This window comes from Salmo salar, chromosome ssa13 (genome assembly GCF_905237065.1).
Source record: "Salmo salar chromosome ssa13, Ssal_v3.1, whole genome shotgun sequence".
NCBI lineage: Eukaryota > Metazoa > Chordata > Actinopteri > Salmoniformes > Salmonidae > Salmo > Salmo salar.
Window position 1 is genome coordinate 21,036,558 of NC_059454.1, and position 19,028 is coordinate 21,055,585.

At 41.8% G+C, this 19,028-nt stretch overlaps 1 protein-coding gene across 6 annotated transcripts in view; it reads left to right on the forward strand.

The window, feature by feature from the left end:
• The window catches only part of LOC106566658 (coiled-coil domain-containing protein 71), a 50,172-nt gene that overhangs the window by 2,088 nt on the left and 29,056 nt on the right, over positions 1-19,028 (forward strand). The gene's annotated exons all lie outside the window — the stretch shown is intronic.

Consider the following 19,028-nt stretch of genomic DNA (forward strand, 5'->3'; position numbering starts at 1 on the left):
GCAGGCGAAACCCCGAGGACAAACCATCCAGGATTATTTTTTTTTGAGGTTACTTTTCCATGGTTTTCATTGAGAATCTAGAATTCTAAGCGAGTTGCTTGCAGTTCCTATCGCTTCCACTGGATGTCAACAGTCTTTAGAAATTGGTTGATGTTTTTCCTTTGTGTAATGAAGAAGTAAGGCTGTCCAGAACGAGGCTCGAAGGAAGTGTACTTTTGATAGAGGCGCACGACCTGAAAGCACGCTCCACTTTGTTTTCCTCCGGTATTGAACGCAGTTTATCCAGTCTTAAATTGTATTGATTATTTACATTAAAAATACCGAAAGTTGTATTAGGAAAGTTGTTTGCTGAAAATTGTCAAAGATTACAGGTAACTTCAGAGATTTTCTAGTCATGTTGCGCAAGTTGGAACTGGTGTTTTTCTGGATCAAACGCGCCAAATAAATGGACATTTTGGATATATAACGACGGAATGAGTCGAACAAAAGGACCATTTGTGATGTTTATGGGACATATCGATGTGCCAACAGAAGAAGCTCGTCAAAGGTAAAGCATGAATTAATTATGTTATTTGAGTTGTGTCGCGCCTGGCGGGATGACATATGATTGTCAGTGTTTGTTTGTTGGGGTGCCATCCCCAGATTATAGCGTAATTTGCTTTCACCGTAAAGCCTTGTTGAAATCTGACACGGTGGCTAGAAATGCAAGAAGTTCAGCTTCAATTTGGTGTATTGCACTTGTGAATGTATGAAAGTTAAATATTTTTAATAATTTTTTAATTTGGCGCTCTGCCATTAACTTCTATGGACTAGGACCTGCGGGACACAGCCAGTGAAATATCAGGGCGGAAAATTCAAAAACAATATATGTTTGAGAAAGTAGAATTATGACAACTATTTTACACCATTTTAACCTGTTGGGGCTAGGGGGCAGTATTTGCACGGCTGGATAAAAAAATGTACCCGATTTAATCTGGTTACTAATCCTACCCAGTAACTAGAATATGCATATACTTATTATATATGGATAGAAAACACCCTAAAGTTTCTAAAACTGTTTGAATGGTGTCTGTGTATAACAGAACTCATTTGGCAGGCAAAACCCTGAGACATTTTCTGACAGGAAGTGGATACCTGATGTGTTGTATTACCTTTAAACCTATGCCATTGAAAAACACAGGGGCTGAGGAATATTTTGGCACTTCCTATTGCTTCCACTAGATGTCACCAGCCTTTACAAAGTGTTTTGAGTCTTCTGGAGGGAGATCTGACCGAACAAGAGCCATGGAACGATGATGTCCCATTAGACACCTGGCGCGCGAGTTCATGTTGGGTACCCTCGTTCCAATACGTTATAAAAGAGAATGCATTCGTCCACCTTGAATATTATTCATGTTCTGGTTAAAAAAGGCCCTAATGATTTATGCTATACAACGTTTGACATGTTTGAACGAACGTAAATATATTTTTTCCCCTCGTTCAAGAAGTGAAGTCCGGCGGGCTTAGATCATGTGCTAACAAGACGGAGATTTTTGGACGTAAATTATGAGCTTTTTTGAACAAAACTACATTCGTTATGGACCTGTGATACCTGGAAGTGACATCTGATGACGAGAATCAAAGGTAATGGATTATTTACATAGTATTTTCGATTTTAGATCTCCCCAACATGACGGCTTGTCTGTATCGCAACGCGTATTTTTCTGGGCGCAGTGCTCAGATTATTGCAAAGTGTGATTTCCCAGTAAGGTTATTTTTAAATCTGGCAAGTTGATTGCGTTCAAGAGATGTAAATCTATAATTCTTTAAATGACAATATAATATTTTACCAATGTTTTCTAATTTTAATTATTTAATTTGTGGTGCTGACTTGACTGCCGGTTATTGGAGGGAAACGATTTCCTCAACATCAATGCCATAGTAAAACGCTGTTTTTGGATATAAATATGAACTTGATAGAACTAAAAATGCATGCATTGTCTAACATAATGTCCTAGGAGTGTCATCTGATGGAGATTGTAAAAGGTTAGTGCATCATTTTAGCTGGTTATATGGTTTTGGTGACCCTGTCTTTGAATTGACAAAACATTACACACAGCTATTGTCAATGTACTGTCCTAACATACTCTAAATTTATGCTTTCGCCGTAAAACCTTTTTGAAATCGTAAAACGTGGTTAGATTAAGGAGATGTTTATCTTTCAAAGGGTGTAAGATAGTTGTATGTTTGAAAAATTTGAATTTTGACATTTATTTGGATTCAAATTTGCCGCTCTTGAAATGCACCTGCTGTTGATGGAGTGCACCACGGGTGGGACGCTTGCGTCCCACCTAGCCCATAGAGGTTAAAGAAACTTCTCATTAACCTCTCTGGGGTAGGTGGGACGCAATCGACAGCCAGTGAAAAATCAGAGCGCCAAATTCAAAACCACAAAATGTCATAATTCAAAGTTCTCAAACATAGGACTATTTTACACCATTTTAGATGCACCTCTCCTGAATTGAACCACGTTGTCCGGTTTCAAAAAGGCTTTACAGCGAAAGCAAAACATTAGATTATGTTAGGAGAGTACATAGACACAAATATCCACACAGCCATTTCCAAGCAACTAGCATGCATCACAAATACCCAAAATACAGCTGAAGGAAGCACTAACCTTTGACGATCTTCATCAGATGACACTCCTAGAACATCATGTTACACAATACATGCATTTTTTGTTCGATAAATTTCATATTTATATCTAAAAACAGCATTTTACATTGGCGCGTGACGTTCAGAAAATATTTTGCCTCCAATACTGCCAGGGAATCAGCGCCACAATTTACAGAAATACTTGCCATAAACATTGATACAAAATTAAACTGTCATTCCATGAATTATAGATGAACATCTCCTTTATGCAAACGCTATGAAAGATTTCAAAAAAGCTTCACGAGGAAAGCACTCTTTGCAATAATCTGAGTACGGCGCTCAAAAATACACTAGGCAATACAGATACCTGCCATTGGAGTCATCTAAACGATTAAATAGCATTAGAAATATTCACTCATCTTTGATCTTCATCAGAAGGCACTTCCAGGAATCCCAGGTCCACAATAAATGTTGTTTTGTTCGATGAACTCCATAATTTATGTCCAAATAGCTCCTTGTTGTTTGCGCGTTCAGTTCAGCTACTCCAAATGTAGGAAGCGTGCCAAAAATGTCACGAAGAAAAGTAAAATAAAAAATCTATTTACGTTCGTTCAAACGCTGTAAAACATCAATCTTTAGGGCCTTCAGAACGTGAAGATTCAATAATATTTCAGCCGGGCAGTTCCTGTGTCTTGAAAAAGGTTTTGGAACGGGAGGATCCTCCCTCGTGAACGCGCCCCAAGAAGTGATGTCACCCCCTGCCTCAACAACTTCCCCTCGTCATTCGGGCTTTGTTCATCGTAGCAGCTTAAAACAACTTTGTAAAGACGGTCGACATCTAGTGGAAGCCGTAGGAAGAATTATTACTACGTCACTGTGTATTCAATAGGAAACGACTTGAAGAGAGCCCATGCATCCAGATTCCACTTCCTGGTAGGATTTCTCTCAGGTTTTTGCTTGCCATATGAGTTCTGTTATACTCACAGACACCATTCAAACAGTTTTAGAAACTTCAGTGTTTTCTATCCAAATCTACTAATAATATGCATATCCTAGCTTCTGAGTTTGAGTAGAAGGCAGTTTAATATGGGCACATTTATATTTTCCAAAATTGTCAATACTGCCCCCTAGCCCCAACAGGTTAACGGGATCGGGATCCGGTTTAATGGCAAAGCGCCAAATAAAAAAAATTATTAAAAATATTTAACTTTCATACATTCACAAGTGCAATACACCAAATTGAAGCTGAACTTCTTGCATTTCTAGCCACCGTGTCAGATTTCAACAAGGCTTTACAGTGAAAGCAAATTACGCTATAATCTGGGGATGGCACCTTAACAAACACTGACAATCATATTTTTACATTTTACATTTTAGTCATTTAGCAGACGCTCTTATCCAGAGCGACTTACAAATTGGTGCATACACCTATAATATCCAGTGGAACAACCACTTTACAATAGTGCATCTAAATCTTTTAAGGGGGGGGTTAGAAGGATTACTTTATCCTATCCCAGGTATTCCTTGAAGAGGTGGGGTTTCAGGTGTCTCCGCCAGGCGCGGCACCTCAAATAACATAATTAATTCATGCCTTTGACGAGCTTCTTCTGTTGGCACTCCGATATGTCCCATAAACATCACAAATGGTCCTTTTGTTCGACTCATTCCGTCGTTATATATCCAAAATGTCCATTTATTTGGCGCGTTTGATCCAGAAAAACACCAGTTCCAACTTGCGCAACATGACTAGAAAATCTCTGAAGTTACCTGTAATCTTTGACAATTTTCAGCAAACAACTTTCCTAATACAACTTTCGGTATTTTTAATGTAAATAATCAATACAATTTAAGACTGGATAAACTGCGTTCAATACCGGAGGAAAACAAAGTAGAGCGTGCTTTCAGGTCGCGCGCCTCTATCAAAAGTACACTTCCTTCGAGCCTCGTTCTGGACAGCCTTACTTCTTCATTACACAAAGGAAAAACATCAACCAATTTCTAAAGACTGTTGACATCCAGTGGAAGCGATAGGAACTGCAAGCAACTCGCTTAGAATTCTAGATTCTCAATGAAAACCATGGAAAAGTAACCTCAAAAAAAAATAATCCTGGATGGTTTGTCCTCGGGGTTTCGCCTGCCAAATAAGTTCTGTTATACTCAAACATCATTCAAACTGTTTTAGAAACTTCAGAGTGTTTTCCATCCAAATCGACCAATTATATGCATATCCTACCTTCTGAGGCTGAAGTATACTTTGGGCACACTTTTCATCCAGACGTGAAAATAGCACCCTCAAGCCATAAGAAGTTAAATAAAGGTATTAAAAAAATATATATATATATATATATATATATATATATATATATATATATAAAGTGTGCCCAAAGTATCCTCCATGCTCAGAAGGTAGGATATGCATATAATTGGTCGATTTCGATAGAAAACACTGAAGTTTCTAAAACAGTTTGAATGATGTTATATAAATAAAATCGGGGTCCAAAAATACTGATTTCCGATTGTTATGAAATCGGCCATTCCGATTTAAATCGGTCGACCTCTAGTCCCAGGGTCCTTAGTAAACACCTCCAACTGGATCCTTGCCGACGATTCAACAGTGGTAGGCCTGATCATGAACAACAATGAGACAGCCTATAGGGAGGAAGTCAACCTGGCAGTGTGTTGCCAGGACAACAACCTCTCAACGTGATTGTGGACTACAGGAGAATGAGGGCCGAGCACGCCCCAATTCTCATTGACAGGGCTGTAGTGGAGCAGGTTGAGAGCTTCAAGTTCCTTGGTGTCCACATCACCAACAAACTATCATGGTCCAAACACACCAAGACTGTCGTGAAGAGCACATGACACCAACTTTTCCCCCTCTGGAGACTGGAAAAATTTGGTCATGGCTCCTCAGATCCTCAAAGTTCTATAGCAGCACCATTAAGATTATCCTGACTGGTTGCATCGCCGCCTGGTATGTCAACTGGTCGTCATCCTGCCGCAATTGAGAGTAGTGCATACAGCCTACTACATCACTGGGGCCAAGCTTTCTTCCATCCATGACCTCTATACCAGGCAGGCTCTGAATTGTCAGACTCCAGCCACCCTAGTCATAGACTGTTCTCTCTGCTACTGCATGGCAAGCGGTACCGGAGTGGGAAGTCTAGTTCAGGAAGGCTCCTTAACAGCTTCTAAGACTGCTGAACAGTTAATCAAATGGCTACCCCCCCGTAGTGTACATATTACCTTGGCTAACCTGTACCCACGGACATTGACTCGGTATACAGCCTACATACCCCATCGTTATTGTTTTGTTACTTTGTTTACTTATTAAATATTTTCTTAACCAACAATTCAGTTAAAGGCTTGTAAGTAAGCCTTGTTGTATTCGGCGCGTGTGACAATTTTTTTCTAAAATCACATTGTTTGCACGCTGTTCAAATCGTTCATTTTATTTAGTACCCAGTTAGCAATGAGCACTGAGACCGGCGTCCCTCATTCACGGGACGCCCGCGATAGACTGCTTTGTCAAGCGGCAGTCCTGCTCGTGCCATTCACATGCTGTTTTCCCTCACAGCCCACCCGCCCTTCTCCCGACGCCAGTTACACTACAGCTGCCAGTCGAAGACCACTCTTTTTTTGCCTACTCCCTGTGGCCACTTATTTGTATATTTTTTTTATTTATTCAAGATGCATTTGGAAAAGTACTATAAATTATTTTGTGTACAAAATCTAAGATAACGAGGAGAAATAAAATCCAAATCCAGTGAATTAAATTGTCATGTACTTGCAGGCTTCTTACACAGTGCAATGTATTGCTGACTGAAATGAGTTGCTTATTTGGTCCGTAGGCTGTTGAGCGTATCACAGTGCCATCCGTTTTGTCACCAAAGCCCCATATATGACCCACCACTTCGACCTGTACGCTCTCGTTGGCTGGCCCTCGCTTCATATTCGTTGCCAAACCCACTGGCTCCAGGTCATCTACAAGACCCTGCTAGGTAAAGTCCCCCCTTATCTCAGCTCGCTGGTCACCATAGCAGCACCCACCTGTAGCACGCGCTCCAGCAGGTATATCTCTCTGGTCACCCCCAAGGCCAATTCCTCCTTTGGCCGTCTCCTTCCAGTTCTCTGCTGCCAATGACTAGAACGAACCTCAAAAATCTCTGAAACTGGAAACAATCTCCCTCACTAGCTTTAAGCACCAGCTGTCAGAGCAGCTCACAAATCACTGCACCTGTACATAGCCCATCTATAATTTAGCCCAAACAACTACCTCTTCCCCTACTGTATTTGTTTATTTTGCTCCTTTGCACCCCATTATTTCTACTTTGCACTTTCTTCCACTGCAAATCTACCATTCCAGTGTTTTACTTGCTATATTGTATTTACTTTGCCACCATGGCCTTTTTTGCCTTTACCTCCCTTATCTCACCTCATTTGCTCACATTTTATATAGACTTATTTTTCTACTGTATTATTGACTGTTTGTTTTACTCCTTGTGTTACTAACTCTGTATGTGTCGAACTGCTTTGCTTTATCTTGGCCAGGTCGCAATTGTAAATGAGAACTTGTTCTCAACTTGCCTACCTGGTTAAATAAAGGTGAAATAAAAAAAAAAAATATATATATATATATATATATATATATATATATATATATACATATTTACTTTTGTCCAGGAGGGAACTAATCCATTGTGGAGGCCTAGACTAAAAGACAATTTATGCTTGATCTGAAAATCTGGTCGGTGGCAACATATGGAGGAGGGTGTGACGCAATTGCGGTGCCTCCAGAGGCATGCAGATGCCAAATTGAGCTCTGTACAGCATCGCCATGCGGCTCCCAAATGTTGTAACCATGCGGAGGGCTTTGTATTAGCGCCACATTATCATTGGTAGGTGGGTGCGATACATAAACTCACTTCTTTGACAACAGCTCTGCACTGCTCCGCAATGTACAAGAACTATGAATTCCCTGACTTCTGCAGAGGCCATATCACCGTAAATTCTGTATGGCCAATGCAGACATCAGATTGACCATGCAGCGCCCAGATGCACAATGCACTCCAGAATGTGCGCTCTCCTGCCAATTAGTGCACAGTCATTGTTTCACAACTTAATTGTGTAAATTGTCAGTGTATATCATTTCACCATTGTATTTTGACCCTTTTCACATTTGTTTACATTACAGCTTTATTCTAAAATTGAATTAATTGTTTATTCTCCTCAAACTAAAAACAGGTTTTTAGAAATGGTTTATATTTTTTTAAATAAATTTGCAACTATCACATTTACAAAAGTATTCAGACCCTTTATGCAGTACTTTGTTGAAGCACCTTTGGCAGTGATGGGAGCCTCCAGTCTTCTTGGGTGTGACGCTACATGCTTGGCACACATGTATTTGGGGAGTTTGTCTTATTCTTCTCTGCAGATCCTCTCAAGCTCTCCAGTTGGATGGACAGCTATTTTCAAGTCTCTCGATGTTTGATTGGGTTCAAGTCCAGGCTCTGGCTGGGCCACTCAAGGACTCTCAGAGACTTGTCCCGAAGCCACTCCTGCATTGTCTTGGCTGTGTGCTTAGGGTCGTTGTCCTGAGTGCTCTGGAGCAGGATTTCTTCAAGGATCTCCCTGTACATTCCTCTGTTCATCTTACCCTCAATCCTGACTAGTCTCCCAGTACCTGCCACTGAAAAACATCCCCACAACGTGATGCTGCCACCACCATGCTTCCCCATAGGGATGGTGCCAGGTTTCCTCCAGATGTGATGCTTGGCATTCAGGCCAAAGAGTTCAATCTTGGTTTCATCAGACCAGAGAATCTTGTTTCTCATGGTCTGAGAGTCTTTAGGTGCATTTTGGCGAACTCCAAGCGGGCTGTCATGTGCCTTTTTTACTGAGGAGTGGCTTCCGTCTGGCCACTATCATAAAGGCCTGCTTGGTGGAATGCTGCAGAGATGGTTGTCCTTCGGAAAGGTTCTCCCATCTCCACAGAGGAACTCTGGAGCTCCATCGGAGTGACCATCGGGTTCTTGGTCACTTCCCTGATCAAGGTCATTCTCCCCCTGTTTGACCGGGCGGCCAGCTCTAGGAAGAGTCATGGTGGTTCCAAACTTCTTCCGTTTAAGAATGACGGAGGCAATTGTGTTCTTAAATGCAATTTTGACCTTAATTGCCGCAAACGTTTTTTATTACCCTTCCCCAGATCTGTGCCTCGACACAATCCTGTCTCGGAGCTCTAGGGACCGTTCCTTCGACCTCATGGCTTGAATTTTTTTTAAATTTTTATTATTTTTATTTCTTCCTCTGACATGACTGTCAACTGTGGGTCCTTATATAGACAGGTGTGTGCCTTTTTCTAATCAAGTCCAATCAATTGAATATACGACAGGTGGACTCCAATGAAGTTGTAGAAGCATCTCAAGGATGATTAATGGAAACAAGATGCACCTGAGCTCAATTTCGAGTCTCATAGCAAAGGGTCTGAAGAGTTATGTAAATAAGGTATCTGTTTTTTATTGGTAATAAATTAGTGAGAACTTGTTTTCACTTTCTCCATTATGGGGTTGTGTGGATTGTTGATAATTGTTTTATTTAATCTTTTAGAATAAGACTAGGGTGGAAGAGGTAAAGTGATCTGAATATTTCCCGAAATGCATTGTTTATCATCAGTAGTACATTTACTGTTAATTCCTATTATTTCTAATCTACAATGTTTGTTTGGTTATGGGAATTTCTGTTAATGCATTCAATATTATTCCTTTTACCATTGTTGGAATGGACACATTGTTTGCAGAGTGCACAACCTATGCATGACTTGTGAGAAACAAGTTTTGGTTTATTTCAATCCATTTGAGTTTTGTCAATTCAGTTTAGTCATTGTCTTTTGTTTGGAGTGCTATTGTCAATGTTGTAAGGACCCACACATTATTTATATTTTGATGTAGGCCTATAGGCTTCCTGGCATGTGTTCAAATGTAGGCATATAAATGTGCCCATTTGGGGATCTGATATATTATTTCTGATTTGGCTTAGTACACCTCCACTAATGACCTTCAGAGCTTCTCAAAGTAATGTTTTCTTCACCTCAAACGGCAAGCACATTTTAAGTCTTTTTTACATCACATTGAGGAACTGTCATTCTCAATGATTTGAAAAATCTTTCTAGCTCTCTCCCTTTTTTGATAACCACTCGGCGTGAAAGGGGAAAAATGTCATGCTCTGATCCAGTGGAAACGTCATAAAATAGGCCCACCTGATTTACTTTTTTTGCAGGACTGAAATGGGTTTCTTTACTCATTTTGGGTGATGGTGCAGTTTTATATTTAGGTGCAGGTGCTCCACAATATGTTTGAGCTAATATTCTATAAGAGGAACAGGAGCAAAAGCAGTTGAACCTTGATGTCGGTGCTCTGCTCCGGTGAGCTCCTGCCCAAGTCGAGCACTGATTTCTTATCCTTTGCGCAAATGGCCTACAGCTGTGTCTGTCCCCAGCTCACTGGTGCAGGTAACTTGAGGGGCCCAGAAGATTTTCTACAATGTTTCAAGTTCATTGCAGACAGGCTAAACGTAGCCAATGTGATTTTATAGGATATTTTATTTTTATCTGGGTGTTTTCTACTGGCAGGCTAGTTTTTATTTGTTGGCTCTATGTAGGCTATTTTTACCTAGTTGGCAATAGTTATATTTTAGGTTAGTATCGTTTTTCATTTGGAGAGGAGTTTGATTTATCCACATGACAATGAATTTAAGATGAAGACGTTATTATGAAAACTGCACCACAAAAAAATGTGGGTATGTAAACTAACTGGCACGCAGATCGGTTGAAATGTTAAGATAAATTGGCATTCCACATGAGGTTGCAGGCTCCTCATGTGGCCTTATACCAGCAACTTCAGGAGAGTAATGGCAGAACCTATGAAAGCCAGCAGGAGCTGGGGGAGAGCAGTTGGGTCAGGTTATCTAGCTCTGAGTCATTTTGTGTCTTATTTCATCAAACGGTAAGCTTAAATAGTCAGACAAGCTCAATGTACAGTGCCTTCAGGAAGTATTCAGACCCCTTTTCTTCCACTTTCATGTTACAGCCTTACTCTATAAACAATTTAAGTAGTCCCTCCACATCAATCTATACACAATACCCCATAATGACTGAGCAAAAACATGTTTTTAGAAATGTTAGCACATTTTCTCTATCCCCCCCAGAAATATTACATTTAAGTATTCAGACCCTTTATGCAGTACTCTGTTGAAGCAGTGATTACAGCCTCAAGTCTTCTTGGGTATGAAGCTACAAGCTTGGCACACCTTTATTCGGGGAGTTTCTCCCATCTCTGCAGATCCTCTCAAGCTCTGTCAGGTTGGATGGGGAGTGCCGCTGCACAGCTATTTTCAGGTCTCTCCAGAGATGTTTGATCGGGTTCAATTCCAGGCTCTGGCTGGGCCACTCAATGACTTTCAGAGACTTGTCCTGAAGCCACTCCTGCTTCGTCTTGGCTGTGTGCGTAGGGTCGTTGTCCTGTTGGAAAATGAACCTTCATCCCAGTCTGAGGTCCTGAGTGCTCTGGAGCAGGTTTTCATCAAGGATCTCGCTGTACTTTGCTCCGTTCATCTTACCCTCGATCCTGACTAATCTCCCAGTCCCTGATGCTGAAAAACATCCCCACAGCATGATGCTGCCACCACCATGCTTCACTGTAGAGAGAGTGCCAGGTTTGCTCCAGATGTGATGCTTGGTATTCAGGCCAAAGTGTTGAATCTTGGTTTCATCAGACCAGAATCTTGCTTTCTCATTGTCAGTCCTTTTAGGTGCATTTTGGCTAACTCCAAGCGGGATGTCGTGCTTTTTAACTGATGAATGAGATTGGAGAAATTCCTTGCTTTTGTCTTTAGAATTACCTCCTAGTTAAATGGCTTGCCTAGGGATTATAGCTTTCCTATGAGTGGGGGCTACCCTCAAGATTCTATTGTCTTGAACGGCGAACTCCGCTCTCCCCGCTGGCGGTAGGCGTGTATAGTCTTGGGTGTAGGGAGTTCGGAAAATAGCAAGCCAACACTTTTTGTTGTTGAGTACTGGGTATATGAGCTTTCAGCCTAAATAGTGGATCCTAAGTAATTCCCATGGATTCACTCATTTAAAAAAAAGAGTTAACTTGAAGGCAAAAAAAGGGAAGCAGGATGTAAGATGCGAACCTCTTATTCCAACTCGGTTTAGGTTTCAAATCCCAAGACTAACCACGCCACCACAGCATTTTGATAAATTTACCAAGAGTTTTAATCGTTATTTTTCATGGCTATCCATTTACCACCACAAACCGATGCTGGCGTGAAGACCGCACTCAACGAGCTGTATTAAGCAAACAAAATGCTCATCCAGAGGCGGTGCTCCTAGTGGCCGGGGACTTTAATGCAGGGAAACTTAAAACGCTAGACCACCTTTATGCCACACACAGAGATGGGTTAACCTGTTAGGGCTAGGGGGCAGTATTGACACGGCTGGATTAAAAAAACGTACCCGATTTAAATCTGGTTATTACTCCTGCCCAGTAACTAGAATATGCATATAATTATTGGCTTTGGATAGAAAACACTCCAAAGTTTCTAAAACTGTTTGAATGGTGTCTGTGTATAACAGAACTCATATGACAGGTCAAAACCTGAGAAGATTCTGTACAGGAAGTACCCTGTCTGACCATTTCTTGGCCTTCTTTGCCATCTCTATCCATTACAAAGGATCTCTGCTGTTACGTGACACTTCCTACGGCTCACATGGGCTCTCAGAAGGCGGCAAAAAGCTGAATCGTGGCTTTGCAGGCTCTGGTTGAGAAAAAAAGTAGCGCGTTTGGGTAGTGGCTGGTTACAGTACTGTGAGACTCAGGCGCGTGCCCGTGTCGCCCGAATGCTTTGCTTTGTTTTCTTTCCTCTGTTTACCTAAACGGAGATTCCCGGTCGGAATATTATCACTATTTTACGAGAAAAATGGCATAAAAATGGATTTTAAACAGCGGTTGACATGCTTCGAAGTACGGTAATGGAATATTTAGAATTTTTTTGTCACGAATTGCGCCATGCTCGCGAACCTGATTTACCATTTCGGATAGTGTCTGGAACGCACGAACAAAACGCCGCTATTTGGATATAATGATGGATTATTTTGGACCAAACCAACATTTGTTATTGAAGTAGCAGTCCTGGGAGTGCATTCTGACAAAGACAACAAGGGTAATCAAACTTTTGTAATAGTAAATCTGACTTTGGTCAGGGCTAAACTTGGTGGGTGTCTAAATGGCTAGCCGTGATGGCTGGGCTATCTACTGAGACTATTGCAAAATGTGCTTTCACCAAAAAGCTATTTTAAAATCGGACAGAGTGCATAGAGGAGTTCTGTATCTATAATTCTTTAAATTATTGTTATGCTTTTTGTGAACGTTTATCGTGAGTAATTTAGTACATTTTTTGTAAATTCACCGGAAGTTTGCGGGGGGTATGCTAGTTCTGAACGTCACATGCTACTATAAAAAGCTGGTTTATGATATAAATATGAACTTGATTGAACAAAACATGCATGTATTGTATAACATAATGTCCTAGGGTTGTCATCTGATGAAGATCATCAAAGGTTAGTGCTGCATTTAGCTGTCTTCTGGGTTTATGTGACATTATATGCTAGCTTGAAAAATGGGTGTCTGTTTCTGGCTGGGTACTCTGCTGACATAATCTAATGTTTTGCTTTCGTTGTAAAGCCTTTTTGAAATCGGACAGTGCGGTTAGATTAACGAGAGTCTTGTCTTTAAAATGCTGTAAAATAGTCATATGTTTGAGAAATTGAAGTAATAGCATTTCTAAGGTATTTGAAAATCGCGCCACGGGATTCAACTGGCTGTTGCGTAGGTGGGACGAATTCGTCCCGCCTAGCCCAGAGAGGTTAAAAATCTCTACCTCGCCCTCCATTTGACAAATCTGACCATAATTATATCCTCCTGCTTACAATCAAAGCAGGAAGTACCAGTGACTTGCTCAATACGGAAGTGGTCAGATGACACAGATGCTAAGCCACAGGACTGTTTTTTTTTTGCTAGCAAAAACTGGAGTATGTTCCGGGGCTTATCCGAAGGCATTGAGGAGTAGATCACATCAGTCACCGGGTTCATCAATAATGTTGTCCCCACAGTGACCGTACGTACATGCCCCAACCAGAAGCTATGGATTACAGGCAACATCCACACTGAGCTAAAAGGTAGCGCTTTCAAGGAACGGGACGCTAACCCGAACGCTTATAAGAAATCCCGCTTTTCTCTCAGACAAACCATCACAGGCAAAGTGTAAATACAGGACCAAGATTGAATCCTACTATACTGGCTCTGACGCTCATCAGATGTGGCAGGGCTTGCAAAGTATTATGTACTACAAAGTGAAGCCCAGCTGTGAGCTGCCCAGTGACACAAGCTTACCCGATGAGCTAAATGACTTCTATGCATGCTTCAATGCAAGCAACACTGAATGCGTAAGAGCACCAGCTGTCCCGGACTGTGTGATCACCCTCGCTGTAGCCAATGTGAGTAAGTCCTTTTAAACAGGTCTACATTCACAAGGCCGCAGGGCCAGATGGATGACCAGGACGTGTAATCCGAGCATGCGCTGACCAACTGGCAAGTGTCTTCACTGACATTTTCAACCTCTCCCTGGATGAGTCTGTAATACCTACATGTTTCAAGTAGACCACCGTAGTCCCTGTGCCCAAGAACACCAAGGTAACCTGCCTACATTTTAGTCATTTAGCAGACGCTCTTATCCAGAGCGACTTACAGTAGTGAATGCATACTTCTTTTTCTCGTACTGGTCCCCCGTGGGAATCAAACCCACAACCCTGGCGTTGCAAACACCATGCTCTACCAACTAAGCCTAAATGACTACCGACCGTAGCGGTCCCGTCTGTAGCCATGAAGTGCTTTGAAAGACTGTTCATGGCTCACAACACCATAATCCCAGCAACCCTAGACCCACTCCAATTTGTATACCAACCCAACAGGTCCACAGATGATGCAATCTCTCTTGCACTCCACACAGCCCTTTCCCACATGTTCAAAAGGAACACCTACGTGAGAATGCTTTTCATTGACTACAGCTCAGCTTTCAACACCATAGTGCCCTCATAGCTCATTGCTAAGGACCCTGGGACCAAACACCTCCCTCTGCAACTGGATCCTGGACTTCCTGATGGGCTGCCCCCAGGTGGTAAGGGTAGGCAACACATCTGCCACGCTGATCCTCAACACGTTTGGGACCCTTGGGTGCATGCTTAGTCCCCTCCTTTACTGCCTGTTAACTCATGACTGCGTTGGCAGGCACGACTCCAAAGCCATTTGTTTCCAGACGACACTGGTGGTAGGCCTGATCACTGACAACGATGGGACTATAGGGAAGAGGTCAGCGACCTGGCACTGTGGTGCCAGGACCAACTCTTCCGCAATGTGATCAAGACCCGAGGAGATGATCGTGGACTACAGGAAAAGGAAGGCCGAGCACGTTCTGATTCTCATCGACGGGCCTGTAGTGGAGCAGGTTGAGAGCTTCAAGTTCTTTGGCGTCCACATCACCAACAAACTGATGATCCAAACAGACTACGCCAGTCGTGAAGAGCGCATGACAACGCCTATTCCCCCCTCAGGAGACTGAGAAGATTTGCCATGTGTCCTCAGATCCTCAAGGTTCTACAGCTGCGCTATTGAAAACATCCTGACTGGTTGCAGCACTGCCTGGTATGGCAACTGTTCGGCCTCTGACCGCAAGGTACTACAGAGGGTAGTGCGCACGGCCCAGTACATTACTGGGGCAAAGCATCCTGCCATCCTGGACCTCTATACCAGGCGGTGTCAGAGGAAGGCCTTAAATTGTCAGACACCTAGTCATAAACTTCTCTCTATTGCAGGCAAGCGGTACTGGAGGGCCAGGTCTAGGTACAAGAGGCTTCTCAACAGCTTCTACCCCCAAGCCATAAAAGTCCCAAACATCTAATCAAATGGCTACCCAGACTATTTGCATTGCCCCCCTTCCCCTCTTATGCTGCTACTACTCACTATGTATGCATAGTCACTTTAGGTCTACCTACATGTGCATATTCTGTTGACTAACCTGTGCCCCCTGCACATTGACCCTTGTATATAGCCTCAATACTGTTATTTTACTGCTGCTCTTTTAATTATTTTTTACTTTTTCTTAACGGCATTGTTGGTTAACCTGTTGGGGCTAAGGGGCAGTATTTGCACGGACGGATAAAAAACGTACACGATTTAATCTGGTTACTACTCCTGCCCAGAAACTAGAATGTGCATATAATTAGTAGATTTGGATAGAAAACACCCTAAGGTTTCTAAAACTGTTTGAATGGTGTCTGAGTATAACAGAATTCATATGGCAGGCCAAAACCTGAGAAGATTCCATGCAGGAAGTGCCCTGTCTGACAATTTATTGTCCTTCTGTAGCCTCTCTATCGAAAATACAGCATCTGTGCTGTAACGTGACACTTTCTAAGGCTTCCATTGGCTCTCAGAAGGCGCCAGAAAGTGTAATGGGGTGTCTGCAGTCTCTGGGCAAAGAACAGCAGCAGAGTTTGTTACTGGCCTGCCCGGGGACAGTGACACTGGAGATGCACGTTCATGTGAATTCTCCATTTTGTTCTTTCAGTCTTTGAATGAATACAACGTCGCCCGGTTGGAATATTATCGCTATTTTACGAGAAAAATCGCATAAAAATGGATTTTAAACGGCGTTTGACATGCTTCGAAGTACGGTAATGAAATATTTTTAAAAGAAATATCACGCAATGCGCGTCACCCTTCGGATAGTGACCTGAACGCACGAATAAAATGGAGCTATTTCAATATAACTATGGATTATTTTGAACCAAACCAACATTTGTTATTGAAGTAGAAGTCCTGGGAGTGCATTCTGACAAAGAACAGCAAAGGTAATCCAATTCTTCTTATAGTAAATCTGAGTTTGGTGAGCCCCAAACTTGGTTGTTGTCAAATTAGCTAGCCGTGATGGCCGAGCTATCTACTAAGAATATTGCAAAATGTGCTTTTGCCGGAAAGCTATTTTAAAATCTGACACCGCGATTGCATAAAGGAGTTCTGTATCTATAATTATGTATTTTGTGAACGCTAATCGTGAGTAATTAAGTAAATTCACCGGAGGTTTGCGGTGTGTGTGTGTGTATGCTAGTTGCTAGTTCTGAACATCACATGCTAATGTAAAAAGCTGTTTTTTGATATAAATATGAACTTGATTGAACAAAACATGCATGTGTTGTATAACATAATGTCCTAGGAGTGTCATCTGATGAAGATCATCAAAGGTTAGTGCTGCATTTAGCTGTGGTTTTGGTTTTTGTGATATGTATGTATGTATGTATGTATGTATGTATGTATGTATGTATGTATGTATGTATGTATGTATGTATGCTTGCTTTGAAAATGGCTGTGATTATTTTTGGCAGGCTACTCTCCTGACATAATCAAATGTTTTGCTTTCGCTATAAAGCCTTTTTGAAATCGGACAATGTGGTTAGATTAACGAGAGTCTTATCTTTCAAATGGTGTAAAATAGGACTATGTTTGAGAACTTTGAATTATGACATTTTGTGGTTTTAAATTTGGCGCTCTGTCACTGGCTGTTGAATAGTGCGGGATGATTTCGTCCCACCTACCCTAGAGGTTAAGGGCTTGTGAGTAAGCAGTTCACCTGTTGTATTCGGCGCATGTGACAAATTAAAAATTTGAAGAGCGTCTAAAGCTGTCATCAAGGGAAAGGGTGGCTACTTTGACAAATCTAAAATGTATTTTGATTTGTTAAACACTTTTTTTAAATAATTTAAGTTACTACATGATTCCGTATGTTTTGACGTTTTCTACAATGTAGAATAAAAAAAGAACCTTGACTGAGTAGGTGTCAACTTTTGATGGTGTGTGTGTATATATATATGTGTGTGTGTGATATATCTCACACACACAGTGTGTGAGTGGAAAAAGTGTTTTCCCACTGACAAAGAAATGATCAGTCTATAATTTTAATGGTAGGTTTATTTGAACAGTGAGAAAGAATAACAACAAAAAAAGCAGCTTGGTGAGAAGGTGACAACAGTTGGTGCGATTATTCGCAAATGGAAGAAACACAAAAGAACTGTCAATCTCCCTCGGCCTGGGGCTCCATGCAAGACCTCGGAGTTGGAATGATCATGAGAACGGTGAGGAATCAGCCCAGAACTACACGGGAGGATCTTGTCAATGATCTCAAGGCAGCTGGGCCCATAGTCACCAAGAAAACAATTGGTAACACACTACGCCATGAAGGACTGAAATCCTGCAGCGCCCGCAAGGTGACCCCTGCTCAAGAATACATATACATGCCCGTCTGAAGTTTGCCAATGAACATCTGAATGACTCAGAGGACAACTGGGTGAAAGTGTTGTGGTCAGATGAGACCAAAATGGAGCTCTTTGACATCAACTCAACTCGCCGTGTTTGGAGGAGGAGGAATGCTGCCTATGACCCCAACAACACCATCTCCACCGTCAAACATGGAGGTGGAAACATTATGCTTTGGGGGTGTTTTTCTGCTAAGGGGACAGGACAACTTCACCGCATCAAATGGACGATGGACGGGGCCATGTACCGGGTCGTGGATGGGTATTCCAGCATGACAATGACCCAAAACACACGGCCAAGGCAACAAAGGAGTGGCTCAAGAAGAAACACATTAAGGTCCTGGAGTGGCCTAGCCAGTCTCCAGACCTTAATCCCATAGAAAATCTGTGGAGGGAGCTGACGGTTCGAGTTGCCAAACGTCAGCCTCAACCTTAATTACTTGGAGAAGATCTACAAAGAGGAGTGGGACAGAATCCCTCCTGAGATGTGTGCAAACCTGGTGGCCAACTACAAGAAACGTCTGACCTCTGTGATTGACAACAAGGGTTTTGCCACCAAGTACAAAGTCATGTTTTGTAAAGTGGTCAATAGTTATTTCCCTCATAATGCAAATCATTTTATAATATTTTTGACATGTGTTTTTCTGGAATTTTTTGTTCTGTCTCACTATTAAAATAAACCTACCATAAAAATTATAGACTGATCATTTCTTTGTCAGTGGGCAAACGTACAAAATCAGCAGGGGATCAAATACTTTTCCCCCTTGTATGTATGTATGTAGATAGAGAGATCTCTATCTCAAAAGGATATTGTAATGTAGATTGTTTCAGGTAGAAAATCCTAGGAAATGTTTTTTTTATTTGACATAAGCTGCCTCATATCAATCAGATTCTGGTTGTTTTGTGGGGGGATGGCCTGAGCCAGGGGAAGCGTATCTCCGCGGCTCTTAAATGCACAACCTATTAATCGCAG